The 14,094-nt window shown below is 38.8% G+C and overlaps 1 protein-coding gene and 1 pseudogene across 2 annotated transcripts in view; both read left to right on the forward strand.

Annotated features, from left to right (window-relative positions):
• Nucleotides 1-14,094, forward strand: part of LMLN (leishmanolysin like peptidase) — an 89,489-nt gene that overhangs the window by 40,802 nt on the left and 34,593 nt on the right. The window lies entirely within an intron of this gene.
• Nucleotides 7,066-7,497, forward strand: LOC121500022 (annotated as a pseudogene).

Below are 14,094 nucleotides of genomic sequence, written 5' to 3' on the forward strand. Positions count from 1 at the left end.
ATTATAAAGATACTAGCTGGGGTTGGAAAAAGCATAGAAGATACTAGGGAATCCCTTTCTGGAGTAATAAAAGAACTAAAATCTAATCAAATTGAAATTAAAAAGGCTATTAATGAGATGCAATAAAAAATGGAGGCTCTAACTGCTAGAATAAATGAGGGAGAAGAGAGAATTGGTGATACAGAAGACAAAATGATGATGAATAAAGACGCTGAGAAAGAGATAAATAACTACTGGATCGTGAGGGAAGAATTTGAGATAATTTGAGATAAAGCAAAATAATATTAGAATAATTGGTATCCCAGAAGAAAAGGAAAGAGAGAGGGGCAGAAGATATATTGAAACAAATTATAGCAGAGAACTTCCCTAATCTGGGGAAGGAAACAGACATTCAAGTCCAGGAGGCACAGAGAACCCCCCGCATAATCAATGAAACTAGGTGAACATTTCAACACATAATAGTGAAACTTGCCAATCTCAGAGAAAAGGAAAAATCCTGACATCAGCTCAGGACAAAAGGTCCATAACCTACAGGGTAGAAACATTAGACTGGCAGCAGACCTATCCACAGAGACCTGGCAGGCCAGAAAGGGCTGGCATGATATATCAGAGTGTTGAATGAGGAAAATCTGCAGCCAAGAATACTTTATCCAGCAAGACTGTCATTCAAAATAGGAGAGACAAAAAGCTTCCAGGACAAATAGAAACTAAAAGAATTTGTCATCAGCCCTGCAAGAAATATTAAAGGGGATCCTTTAAGCAAAGGAAGAGTCCAAAAGTAACATACACCAGAAACAGACAATATATAGAAACTGACTCTAAGTAATACAATGGCATTAGATTCATATCTTTCAGTAGTTACTCTGAATGTAAATGGGCCAAATGCTCCAATCAAAAGACACAGGGTATTAGAGTGAATAAAAAAGCAAGACCCATCAATATGCTGTCTGCAAGATGCTCATTTTATTTACTTTTTTAAGACTCTATTTATTTATTCATGAGAGACACAGAGAGAGAGAGAGACACACAGGCAGAGGGAGAAGCAGGCTCCATGCAGGGAGCCCAACATGGGACTCGATCCCAGGACTCCAGGACCAAGCCCTGGGCCGAAGGCGCGTCAAACCCCGAGCCACCCGGGCTGCCCAAGATGCTCATTTTACACTCAAAAACACCTCCAGATTGAAAGTGAGGGGGTGGAAAACCATTTATCATGCTAATGGACATCAAAAGAAAGCTGGTGTAGCAGTCTTTATATCAGACAAATTAGATTTTAAACCAAAGGTTGCAATAAGAGATGAGGAAAAACACTATATCATAATTAAAGGGTCTATCCAACAATATCTAGCAATTGTAAGTATTTATGACCCTTACATGGGAGCAGCCAATTATATAAACCAATTAATAACAAAATTAAAGAAACACATTGATAATAATACAAGAAACCTGGAAATTATCCTTGACAACTCCCTCTCAACACCTCTTAATCCAAGCAATCAAAAGTCTTGTGTAATTTTTAGCTCTTTGTTATCCCGGAGTTGCCACTCACTGCAATGGACAGATCATTTAAGTGAAAATGAACAAGGAAACAAGGGCTTTGAATGACCAGAGGGACTTCACAGATATATTCAGAGCCTTCCATCCTAAAGCAACAGAATACACATTCTTCTTGAGTGCACATGGAATGTTCTCCAGAATAGATCACATACTGGGTCAACAAATCAGGTCTCAACCAGTACCAAAAGATTGGGATCATTCCCTGCATATTTTGAGACCACAATGCTTTGAAACTTGAACTCAATCGTAAGAGGAAATTTGGAAAGAACTCAAATAGATGGAGATTAAAGAGCATCCTACTAAAGAATGGATGGGTCAACCAGGAAATTAAAGAATTTTTAAAAATCATAGAAATAAATGAAAATGAAAAGACAACTGTTCAAAACCTTTGGGATGCAGCAAAGGCGGTCCTAAGGAAGAAGTATATAGCAATAGAAGCCTTTCTCAAGAAAGGTCTCAAATATATAACCTAACATACCTAAAGTAGCTGGAGAAAGAACAGCAAATAAAACCTAATCCCAGGAGTAGAAGAGAATTAGGTTAGATTAGAATAAAGATTAGAGCAGAAATCAATGAGATAGAAACCAAAAGAACAAAAACAAGCAAAAAAAAAAAAAAAAAACTCCCCAAAAAATAAAAAACCAAGCACTAGAACAGATCAACAAAACTAGGAGCCGGTTCTTTGAAAGAATTAGTAAAATTGATAAACCCCTGGACAGACTTATCAAAAAGAAAAGAAAAAGGACCCAGATAAATAAAATCATGAATGAAAGAGGAGAGCTCACAACCAACACAAAAGAAGTACAAGCAATTAAAAGAACTTATTATGAGCAACTATATGCCAACAAATTAGAAATCTGGAAGAAATCCCTAGAGATGTATAAACTCCCGAAACTGAAAAAGGAAGAAGTAGAAAATCTGAACAGACCCATAATCACAAGGAAATTGAACCAGTAATCAAAAATCTTCAACAAACAAGAGTCCAGGGCTGGATAATTTTCCAAGGGAATTCTACTAAACATTTAAAGAAGGATTTATACCTTTCCTTTTGAAACTATTTCAAAAAACAGAAATGGAAAGAAAACTTCCAAACTCTTCATTTGAGGCCAGCATTACCTTAATCCCAAAACCAGACAAAGACACCACCAAAAAGGATGTATCACTAATGAACAGAGATGCAAAAATTCTCACCAAGGTACTAGTCAATAGGATCTAACATTGCATTAAAAGGATTATTCACCATGACCAATTAGGATTTATTCCTGGTTTTTGAGGGTGTTTCAACATCTGCAAATCAGTGTGATACACTACATTGATAAAAGAAAGGACAAGAACCATATGATATTCTCAATAGATGCAGAAAAAGCATTTGACAAAGTACAGCATCCTTTCTTGATTTTTTATTTTTTATTTTTTTTTTAAGATTTATTTATTTATTCATGATAGAGAGAGAGAGAGGCAGAGACACAGGCAGAAGGAGAATCAGGCTCCATGTCAGGAGCCTGACGCGGGACTCGATCCCGGGACTCCAGGATTGCACTCTGGGCCAAAGGCAGGCGCCAAACCGCTGAGCCACCCAGGGATCCCCATCTTGATTTTTTAAATAATAAATTTATTTTTTATTGGTCTTCAATTTACCAACATGCAGAATAACACCCAGTGCTCATCCCATCAAGTGCCCCCCTCAGTGCCTGTCACCCATTCACCCCCACCCCCCGCCCTCCTCCCCTCCTTTCTTGATTAAAACTCTTCACAGTGTAGGGAAAGAGAGAACATACCTCAGTATCATAAAAGCCATATATAAAAAGCCCATAGCAAATATCATTCTCAATAGGGAAAGACTGAGAGCTTTTCCCCTGATGTCAAAAACATAACAGGGATGTCCATTATCATTACTGTTTTCAGCATAACACTAGAAGTCCTGGCCTCAGCAATCAGACAACAAAAAGAAATAAAATCCAAATTGGCAAAGAAGTCAAAATCTCACTCTTCACAATGACATGATACTCATGTGGAAAACCCAAAGACTCACCCCCAAATTGCTAGAACCCCCAAATTGTTAGAACTCATACAGGAATTTAGCAATGTGGCAGGATATAAAATCAATGCACAGAAATCAGTTGCATTTCTATACACTAACAATGAGACAGAAGAAAGAAAAATTAAGGAGTTGATCCCATTTACAATTGCACCAAAAACCATTAGATACCTAGGAATAAACCTGACCAAAGGGGCAGAGGATCTGTATTCAGAAAACTATAGAACACTCATGAAAGAAATTAAGGAAGACAAAAAGAAATGGAAAAACATTCTATGCTCATGGATTGGAAGAACAAACATTATTAAAATATCTATGCTACCTAGAGCAATCTACATATTCAATGTAATCCCTATCAAAATACCAGCAATTTAATTGAGAGTTGGAACAAATAACCCTAAAACTTGTATGGATCCAGAAAAGATCCTGAATAGCCAAAGGAATGTTGGAAAAGAAAACCAAAGCTGGGTTGTGGTAATCCTTTTAATTGTACTGTTGGATCCTATTGGCTAGTATCTTGGTGAGTATTTTGACATACATGTTCATTAGGGATATTGGTCTTTAATTTCCCTTTTTGATGAGGTGTTTGGTTTTGGGATCATAGTAATGCTGACCTCGTAGAAGGAATTTGGAAGTTTTCCTTCCATTTCTATTTTTTGAAACAGCTACATAAGAATAGGTTTTATTTCTTCTTTAAATGTTTGGTAGAATAGCAGCAATGTCCACAATAGCCAAACGTAGAAAGAGCCAAGATATCCATCAGCAGATGAATGGATAAAGAAGATATGGTGTATACACACACACACACTGGAATATTAGCCATCAGAATGGATGAATACTTATCATTTACATCGATGTGGTTGGAACTGGAGGGTATTATGCTGAGGAAAATAAGTCAGTCAGAGAAAGACAATTGTCATATTGTTTCACTGATGTGGAATATAAGAAACAGCACAGAGGATCATAGGGTAAGGGAGGGAAAACTGAATGGGAAGTCCTCAGAGAAGGAGAAAAAGCCTGAGAGACTGTTAACTATAGGCAACAAAGTAAGAGTTGCTGCAGGGGATGTGGGTAGGAGAATTGGGTAATTAGGTGATGGGCATTAAGGAGAGCATGTGATGTGATGAGCACTGGATGTTATACACAACTGATAAATTATTGAACACTACATCTAAAACTAAGTATGTACCAAATATTGGCTAATTGAATTTAAATTAAAAAATAAATAAAGGGATCCCTGGGTGGCGCAGTGGTTTAGTGCCTGCCTTTGGCCCAGGGCGCGATCCTGGAGACCTGGGATCGAATCCCACGTCGTACTCCCAGTGCATGGAGCCTGCTTCTCCCTCTGCCTATGTCTCTGCCTCTCTCTCTGTATGTGACTATCATAAATAAATTTTAAAAATTCATAAATAAATAAATAAATAAATAAATAAATAAATAAATAAAATCGTGACTAAGGAAAAAGAAAGAAAGAAAACCAAAGCTGGTGGCATCACAATTCCGGACTTTAAGCTCTATTACAAAACAGTAATCACCAAGACAGTACGGTACTGGCACAAAAACAGACACATAGATCAATGGAACAGAATAGAGAACCCAGAAATATTACCCTCAACTCTATGATCAACCAGTCTTCCACAAAGGAGGAAAGAATATCCAATGGAAAAAAGATAGTCTCTTCAACAAATGGTGTTGGGAAAATTGGAAGCCACATGCAGAAGAATGAAACTAGACCATTTTCTCACACTATACACAAAAATAGACTCAAAATGAATGAAAGACCTAAATGAGACGTGAATCCATCAAAATCCTAGAGGAGAACATAGGTGGTAACCTCTATGACCTTGGCCGAAGTAACTTCTTCCTAGACATACCTCCACAGGCAAGAAACAAAGACAAAAATGAACTCTTGGAACTTCATCAAGATAAAAAGCTTTTGTAGAGCAAACAGTCAAGAAAACCAAAAGACAACCTACAGAATGGGAGAAGATATTTGCAAATGACATATCAGATAAAGGGCTAGTACCCAAAATCTATAAAGAACTTATCAGACTCAACACCCAAAGAATCCAATCAAGAAACGGGCAGAGGACATGAACAGAAATTTCTCCAAAGAAGACGTAGAAATGGCCAACAGACATATGAAAAAATACTCAGCATCACTTGGCATCAGGGAAATACAAATCAAAACCACAATGAGATACCACCGTGCATAGGTTAGGATGGCTAAAATTAACAAGTCAGGAAACGACAGATGTTGGCAAGGATGTGGACAAAGGGGAACACTCTTATACTATTGGTGGGGATGCAAACTGGTGCAGACACTCTGGAAATCAGTATGGAGGTTCCTTAGAAAGTTGAAACATTGCGACCCAGCAATTACACTACTAGATATTTACTCCAAAGATACAAATATAGTGATTGACGGACACTTGCACTCCAATGTTCATAACAGCATGTCCACAATAGCCAAACTATGGAAAGAGCCCAGATGTCCATAGACAGATGAATGGATAGAGAAGAGGTGGTGTATATTTATACACAATGGAATACTACTCAGCCATCAAAAATGAAATCTTGCTTTTCTCAACACCGTGGATGGAACCAGAGGGTATTTAGCATAAGCTAAATAAAAGTAAGTCAGAAAAAGACAATTATCCTATGATCTCACTCATATATAGAATTTAAGAAACAAAACAGAGGATCATAAGGGAAGGGAGGGAAAAGTAAAACAAGATGAAATCAGAAAGGGAGACAATCCATGAGAGTTTCTTAATCATAGAAAGCAAACTGAGGGTTGCTGAGGGGGATGGGGTAACTGGGTGATGGACATTAAAGAGGGAATGCAATGAATCACTAAACTCTACCTCTGAAACTAGTAATACATTATATGTTAATTAATTGGATTTAAATTTTAAAAACTCTTAGAATCATAAATGTAAATCTTAATGATATTGGGGTAAGCAGTGAGCAATTTTTTAAAAAAAGATTTTATTTATTTATTTGAGAAAGAGAGCATGCAAGGGATGGGGAAGGGCAAGGGGAAAGGGACAAGCAGACTCCCCACTGAGCTCCCTGTTGCAGGGGTTGATCCCAGGACCCTGAGATCATGATTTGAGCCAAAGTAAGATGCTTAACCAACTGAGTTACCCAGGAGATCCAGCAGTGATTTCTTAAATATGATAACAAAAGCATGAGCAACCAAAGAAAGATTAGATAGATTACACTTCATCAAAATTAAAAACTTCTGGCTCAGGATCCCTAGGTGGCTCAGCGGTTTAGTGCCTGCCTTCAGGCCAGAGTGTGATCCTGGAGTCCCAGGATGGAGTACCAGGATCGAGTCCCACATCGGACTCCCTGCATGGAGCCTGCTTCTCCCTCTACCTCTCTCTCTCTGTGTCTCTCATGAATAAATAAATAAAATCTTTAAAAAACAACAACAACAACAACTTCTGGTGGTTTCTTGACTTGATCTTTGTGGCAGTGGCTGCGGTGCCTGTGGTTCAGCACCAAAATGCAGCTTTTTGGCAATCAGGAGCTACACACCCTGGAGGTGACCGGCCAGGAGACGGTCACCCAGATCAAGGCTCATGTAGCCTCGCTGGAGGGCATCTTTCCAGAAGATCAAGTCCTGCTGCTGGTAGGCATGCCCCTAAAGGATGAGGCTACCCTAAGTCAGTGTGGTGTCTCCACCCTGGAGGTAGCCGGCTGCATGCTTGGAAGGGTAAAGTCCATGGTTCCCTGGCCTGTGCTGGGAAAGTAAGAGGGAAGACTCCCAAGGTGGCCAAACAGAGAAAAAGAGAAAGAAGACAGGCCAAACCAAGTGGCAAATACAGTACTACTGGTGCTTTGTCAATGTTGTACCCATCTTTGGTCAGAAGAAAGGCCCCAATGCCAACTCTTAAGTCTGTTGTAATCCTGGCTCTCCCCAATAAAGCCACTTAGTTCAGCCAGAAAAACAAAAGAAAGAAAGAAAGGAGAAAATTTCTTTGCTTCAAAGGACACTATCAAGAAAGTGAAAAGGCTGGGATGCCTGGGTGTCTCAGCAGTTGAGCATCTGCCTTTGGCTTAGGGTGTGATCCTTGATTCCGAGGATCAAGTCCCATGTCGGGCTCTTTGCATGGTGCCTGCTTCTCCTCACTCTGCCTGTGTCTCTGCCTCTCTCTTTGTGTCTCTCATGAATAAATAAATAAAATCTTTTAAAAAAAGAAAGTGAAAAGGCAGTTCACAAAACGGGAGAAAATATTTGCAAATCATCTATCTAATGAAGGTCTAGTATACCCAGAAAATACAAAGAACTCTTATAACTCAACAATACAAAGGCAGCATGATTTAAAAATAGGCGAAGGATGTGAATAGATATTTTCCCGAAGAAAATACAGAAATGGCCCCTAGCCACATGAAATGATTCTCAGCATCATTATTAGGCCTTAGGGAAATACAAATCAAAACTACAATGAGATGCTATTTCACACCCAATAAGATGACTGTAATCAAAAAGACAATAGCAAGTACTGATGAGGATGTGGGAAAATTGGAACTCATATACTGCTTGGGGGAATGTAAAATGGTGCAGCCACTTTGGAAAACAGATTGGTAGTCCCTCAGAAAGTTAAACAGATTTATTCTGTTTATTCTGTTAACAGATATACAACTCCCAGTTGTATATCTAAAAGAATTGAAAACATGTCCACACAAAATCCTGTAAATGAATATTCACAGCAACTTTAAATCATAATCAAAATGTAGAAACAACTCAAATATTCATCAGCTGACAAATGGATAAACCAAATGTGGTGTATGCACACAATGGAATATTATTCAGCCATTAAATGGAATGAAGTCAAGGGAATGAAGGGATGGGCTACTAACAGGGAGAATATATTTGTAAAAGGCACATCTGATAAAGGTCTATTACCCAAATATATATGAAGAAGCCTTAAAACTTAACAATAAGAAAATGAACAACCCGATTTAAAATTAGCAAAAGATCTAAACAGACCGTTCACCAAAAAAGATATATAGATAAGCATATGAAAAGATGCTCCATATTTTAATGCAAAAACATTTTGTCAGTAATTATAACATCAATACAAAAATAGTTTGTGAACATTCTGTAAGTTTTTGATGTTTACTAGATTTTGATTTCCTTAATAAACCATTTCATTTCATCTTATTGAGAAAGAAATAAAAAGGGAAAAGAAGGAAGGAAAGGAATAAGAGAGAAGGAAGAGAAAGGAAGGAAGGAAAACAAAGAAGCATCAACAACAAAGAGACATTCTTCCCACTTCTTGGATTTCAAAACTACATTTTGAAGTAATAGCAACTAAAGGAAGGAAATGGACTATGTATGAACTCTTAGTTGAAAATTTAATGTGGTTTGGATGATTGCATTAATCCATTTTTAGAAAATACCACTACCCATTAATTATGGCCCAACCATGAGTTAGCTATCCTGTACTTAAGGACAGTACTCTGTGAACATGAGTGGTAATAAGAGTTCTACCCTAGGATGCTGACTGGTGCAACAAAAAAAGTAGATTAGATGCTATTAAGAAGTCACCTAACAATATATCATGTAAGATGGCAATTGTATTATAAAGCAGGGGGAAAAATGTCATCAGAGGGACACCTGGGTAGCTCAGCGGTTGAGCGTCTGCCTTTGGCTCAGGGTGTGATCCTGGAGTCTTGAGATCGAGTCCCACATCGGGCTTTCTGCATGGAGCCTGCTTCTTCCTCTGCCTGTGTCTCTGCCTCTCTCTCTGTATCTCTCATGAATAAATAAATAAATAATTTTTAAATGTCATCAGAGAAATGCAAATTAAAACAACAATAAAATACTATTACACACCTGTTAGAATGGCCAAAATATGGAACACTGACAATACCAAATGCTTCTAAAGATGTGGGAATGCAAAATGGTACAGCCACTTTGGAAGACAGTTTGTCTCTCTTTTTTTTTTTAAAGATTTATTTATTTTAGAGCATGAGCAGGAGGGGCAGAGGGAGAGGGAGAGAGAATCTGAAGCAGCCTGATGCGGGGCTCGATCTCATGACCCTGAGATCACAACCTGAGCCAAAATCAAGAGTTGGATGCTTAACCAGCTGAGCCATTCATGTGCCCCAGTTTAGCAGTTTGTTTTTTTTTTTTTTATAAAATAAAACATACTCTTACCATAACAACCCAGCAGTTGTGCTTCTTGGTATTTAATCGAATGAATTAAAAACTTGGTGTCCACTCAAAAATGTATACATGGATCTTATAGCAGCTTTATTTATAATTGCCAATTTATATTTATTCATAAAAGACAACTTTACTTCCAACTTGGAAGTAACCTAGTTGTCTTTCAGTATGCTAATAGATAATAAATACACTGTGGTACATCTGGACAGTGGGATATTATTCAAAGCTGAAAATAAATGAGCTATCAAGCCATGAAAAACATGAGGAAACCTTAAATGCATACTACTAGGTGAAAGAAACCAGTTTGGAAAGCTAACATACTGTATGATTCCACCATAGGCAGAATTATGGACACAGTAGAAAGATCAGTGGTTGCCAGGGGTTAAGAGGAGGGGAGGTAATTAGAGCACAGAAGATTTTAAGGGCAGTGAAGTTATTCCATATGATACTGTAATGGCGAATACGTCTTATACATTTGTCCAAACCTATAGAATGGACAACACCAAAAGTGAACCCTAATGTTGACTATGTCTTGGAGTGTAAGTTCATTGATTGTAATAACGTAGCACTCTGTGGGTAGTGAGGGAGGGTATATGTGTTGTGGGACAGGAGATATATGGGAACTCTGTCCTTCACACTCAGTTTTGCTGTGACCCTAAAACTGCACTAAAAAATAAAATCTAGAGGAGCCTGGGTGGCTTACTTGGTTAAGTGTCTGACTTTTGATTTCGGCTCAGGTCATCATGTCTGGGTCAGGAGATCAAGTCCTGCATCAGGCTTCCTGCTGGGTGTGCCGTCAGCTTGGGATACTTTCTCTCTCTCTCTCTCTCTCTCTCTCTCTCTCTCTCTCTCTCTCAAAAAATAAAATTAAAAAAATAAAATCTAGCTACACTTACGGTGAGTATAATGTATAGAGAAGTTGAATCACTGTGTTGTACACTTGAAGCTAATGTGACATTGTGTGTCAACTGTACTCAGAAAATTTGATAAAATATTTTTAAACAAGGAAGTGAAGGACTAACACATGTTATAACATGTATAAACCTTGAAAACATTATGCTAAGTGAAAGAGAACAGACACATGTCAACCTAAAATTGTCAGGAGGCAATAATTAAAAGTGTTTATTTGGGATAAAAAAATTGCAATTTGGAGTACACAGATTGGGACGGCAACCCAAATAGTGTCCCGCTAGGGAGCAAAAGTCAAGTATTTTTAAAATAAAAAGTAAAAGCATGTGCAAGTTTCATACAAAGAATTTTGATTACTTTTGGCAGCAGAAAACAAACCTTGGCTGAACACAACTGGTTGGTCAGGCTGTTGCTGACTGTTGCAAGTTATGAGTGTTTATGCAGAATCCCTAGAGTGTTTGCCTTTTGGCCCAGTTCAGAAGTTCATAGTTCCACCCAGTAAGGATGTGCGTAAAGCCCATCTCCTTTTTTTTTTTTCTTTTTTTTTTTAATTCATGACAGACACAGAGAGAGGCAGAGACACAGGCAGAGGGAGAAGCAGGCTCCATGCAGGGAGCCCGAGATGGGACTTGATAACGGGTCTCCAGGATCACGCCCTAGGCTGTAGGCGGCGCTAAACCGCTGAGCCCCTGGGGCTGCCCTAAAGCCCATGTCCTTAATGGCCTCCTGTCTTCCTTTTAAAATCCCCTGACAGGGCACCTGGGGGCTCAGTCAGTTAAGCACCTGCCTTTGGCTCAGGTCATGATCCCAGGGTCCTGGGACCGAGTCCCATGTCAGGCTCCCTGCTTCTCCCCCTGCCCATCCCGCCACTCATGCTTTCTCTCTCTCTCCCTCTCCCTCTCCTTTCTCAAATGAATAAATAAAATCTTTTTTTAAAAAATGCTTACAATAAAAACCGTTGACAAAAGTGACTCATTTTATTTTGCCTTCAGAAACAAAAGACTAGATCTCATTTCTATGACATGTCCAGAATAGGCAAATCAGTAGATTACTGGTTGCCTGGGACTACCGGTCATCCTTTAGTGACATTAGCGACTAATTATGGGTACAAAGTGACCATAATGATTAGTGATTACTAATGGGGACATAGTTTTTTAGGGGGTGATGGAAATGTTCTGAAATTAGGTGCAGGTATGCCTTAGAAATCAGGTTTGGCTTCAGACCACTGGAATAAAGAAAATCAAATGAATTTTTTTTGTTTCCCAGTAAAAGTTACATTTATACTATACTGTAGTCTATTAAGTATGTTATACCATTATATCTAAAAAAAGACAATGTACATACCTTTTTATTTTTTTAAAGTGATCTGTACACAAAATGTGGGGCTCATGTCCCTGAGATAAGAAGTTGCATGCTGTACAGCCAGGCACCCCACAATGTACACATACCATAATTTAAAAATATGGGATGCCTGGGTGGCTCAGTGGGTTAAGCATCTAACTCTTGGTTTTGGCTCAGCTCATGATCCTGCAGTTCTGGGACCAAGTCCCACGTCGAGCTCTGTGCTCAGCCCCCACTTGTGCTACTCTCTCTCGCTCTCTCTAAAATATAAGTAAATAAAATCTTTAGAAATACTTTATTGGTTGGAGTGCCTGGCTGGCTGTTTCGCTTTCTGTATTCATGTATTCACTTTAATACCACTTTTCATTTTCTTCATGAACTTTTCTTTTATATTCACAACTTGGCTAACTGGTGCAAGAGCCCTGCCTCAGCTTTTGACATCCCTTCCTCATTAAACTAAATCATTTCTAGCTTTTGATTTAGTGAGAGCTATGTGACGGGAGCAGAGGGAGAGGGAGAAGCAGACTCCCCACTGAGCCTGAAGTCCGACATGGAGCTTGATCCCAGGACCCTGAGACCATGACCTGAGCCGAAATCAGCAGTTGGACACTTAACCGACTCAGCCACCCAGACGGCCTCACCAAAGGGTATTACCTGGCCTGATCTCAGTATTGTTGTGTCTCAGGGAATAGGGAGGCCCGAGAAAAGGGAGAGAGACAGGAGCAGTCAGCAGAACAGTCAGAATGCACATGACGTTTATTGTTGTTGAGCGTGTGGTGCCCGTTGCCCCCAGTTATGATAGTTACATCAAAGATCACTGATCACAGATCACCATTACAAATACAATAATCACAAAAATGTTTAAAATATTGGAAAACTACCAAAGTGTGACACCAAGACAGGAAGTTAGCAAAATGGTTCCAGTTGACTTGCTTGACCCTAGGTTGCCACAAACCTTCATTTATGACAAAAAAAAAAAAAAAAAAGGTAGTATCTGCAAAGTGTAGTAAAGTGGAATGCAAGAAAATGAGGTATGCCGGTCGTGGTATTGGTTGTACAACCCTGTGAATGTATTAAAGACATTGAATCACACAAACTATAAGGGTGTACTTGTCTACAATTCATACATAGGATGTGAATTGTATCTCCATTTTTGGATACAGCGCACTGACACTGAAGCCAGAACCGGAGATGCAGATCCCGTCTTTGCTACTTGCTGTATCTTTCCCTCAGTTCTTTCATCTGTAAAATAGGGATAAAATGAGATATCTGCCTCATAGAGTTTTTGAGGCTTTACTTAGTTAATATATGTAATATACGTAAGGAGTACAGTGTTTGCACATGTAAGTACCAACTAAGGTATTAGCTCTTGTATACAAAACCGAACCAAAGTTCATGGAACAGTATTTACCCTACTACCAACAATGCAGTCCTTTTTTTCTATTCTATTGATTTTAGTAGAAAGAGAAATAAATGTTAAGATACAGTAAATTGACTTCACAAACCTCCAGTGCCACTGAGGAACTCTGTTTCCAGTGCTTCTCCTCCTCCCTCAGCTAATTGGTGCTCATCCTTTGGGTTTAACTAAAAGTTGTTTCTTCAAACAAACCTTTCCTAATTCCCCAGACTTCGATTTCCCTATTAATATGCTGCTGTTAGCACCTTATACTTCTCCTCTGTAGCCCTCATCCCAGTTGTAATTTATTTTTTTAAATATCTGCCTTTCCCACTAGATTTTAATCTTCATGAGGGAAGGAACTCTGTTTATTCATTGGTGTAGCCTTATCATTAAACAAAGTGCCTACCATATAAAAAGTGCTTAATAACTGTCGGCTCATAGTATAGGAAGAGCTGCAAAGATGGTGTCAGGAAGTTTTCAAGAAATGTAGCTGGAATGCCTAGTTGGTGATTGAGTGACATAGTGCTGATACATGCTCTATACTCAGTCTAGACTAGATATGGTAATTCCCAGGGGAATCTAATTGCTTTACTTTGTCCATAGGGAGAAGGGTTGCCTAACCTAGGCACTGCTAAAATAATTGCTAGTGTGCAATACTGATCTGTTACT

This window comes from Vulpes lagopus, chromosome 1, assembly GCF_018345385.1.
Source record: "Vulpes lagopus strain Blue_001 chromosome 1, ASM1834538v1, whole genome shotgun sequence".
NCBI classification, from domain to species: domain Eukaryota; kingdom Metazoa; phylum Chordata; class Mammalia; order Carnivora; family Canidae; genus Vulpes; species Vulpes lagopus.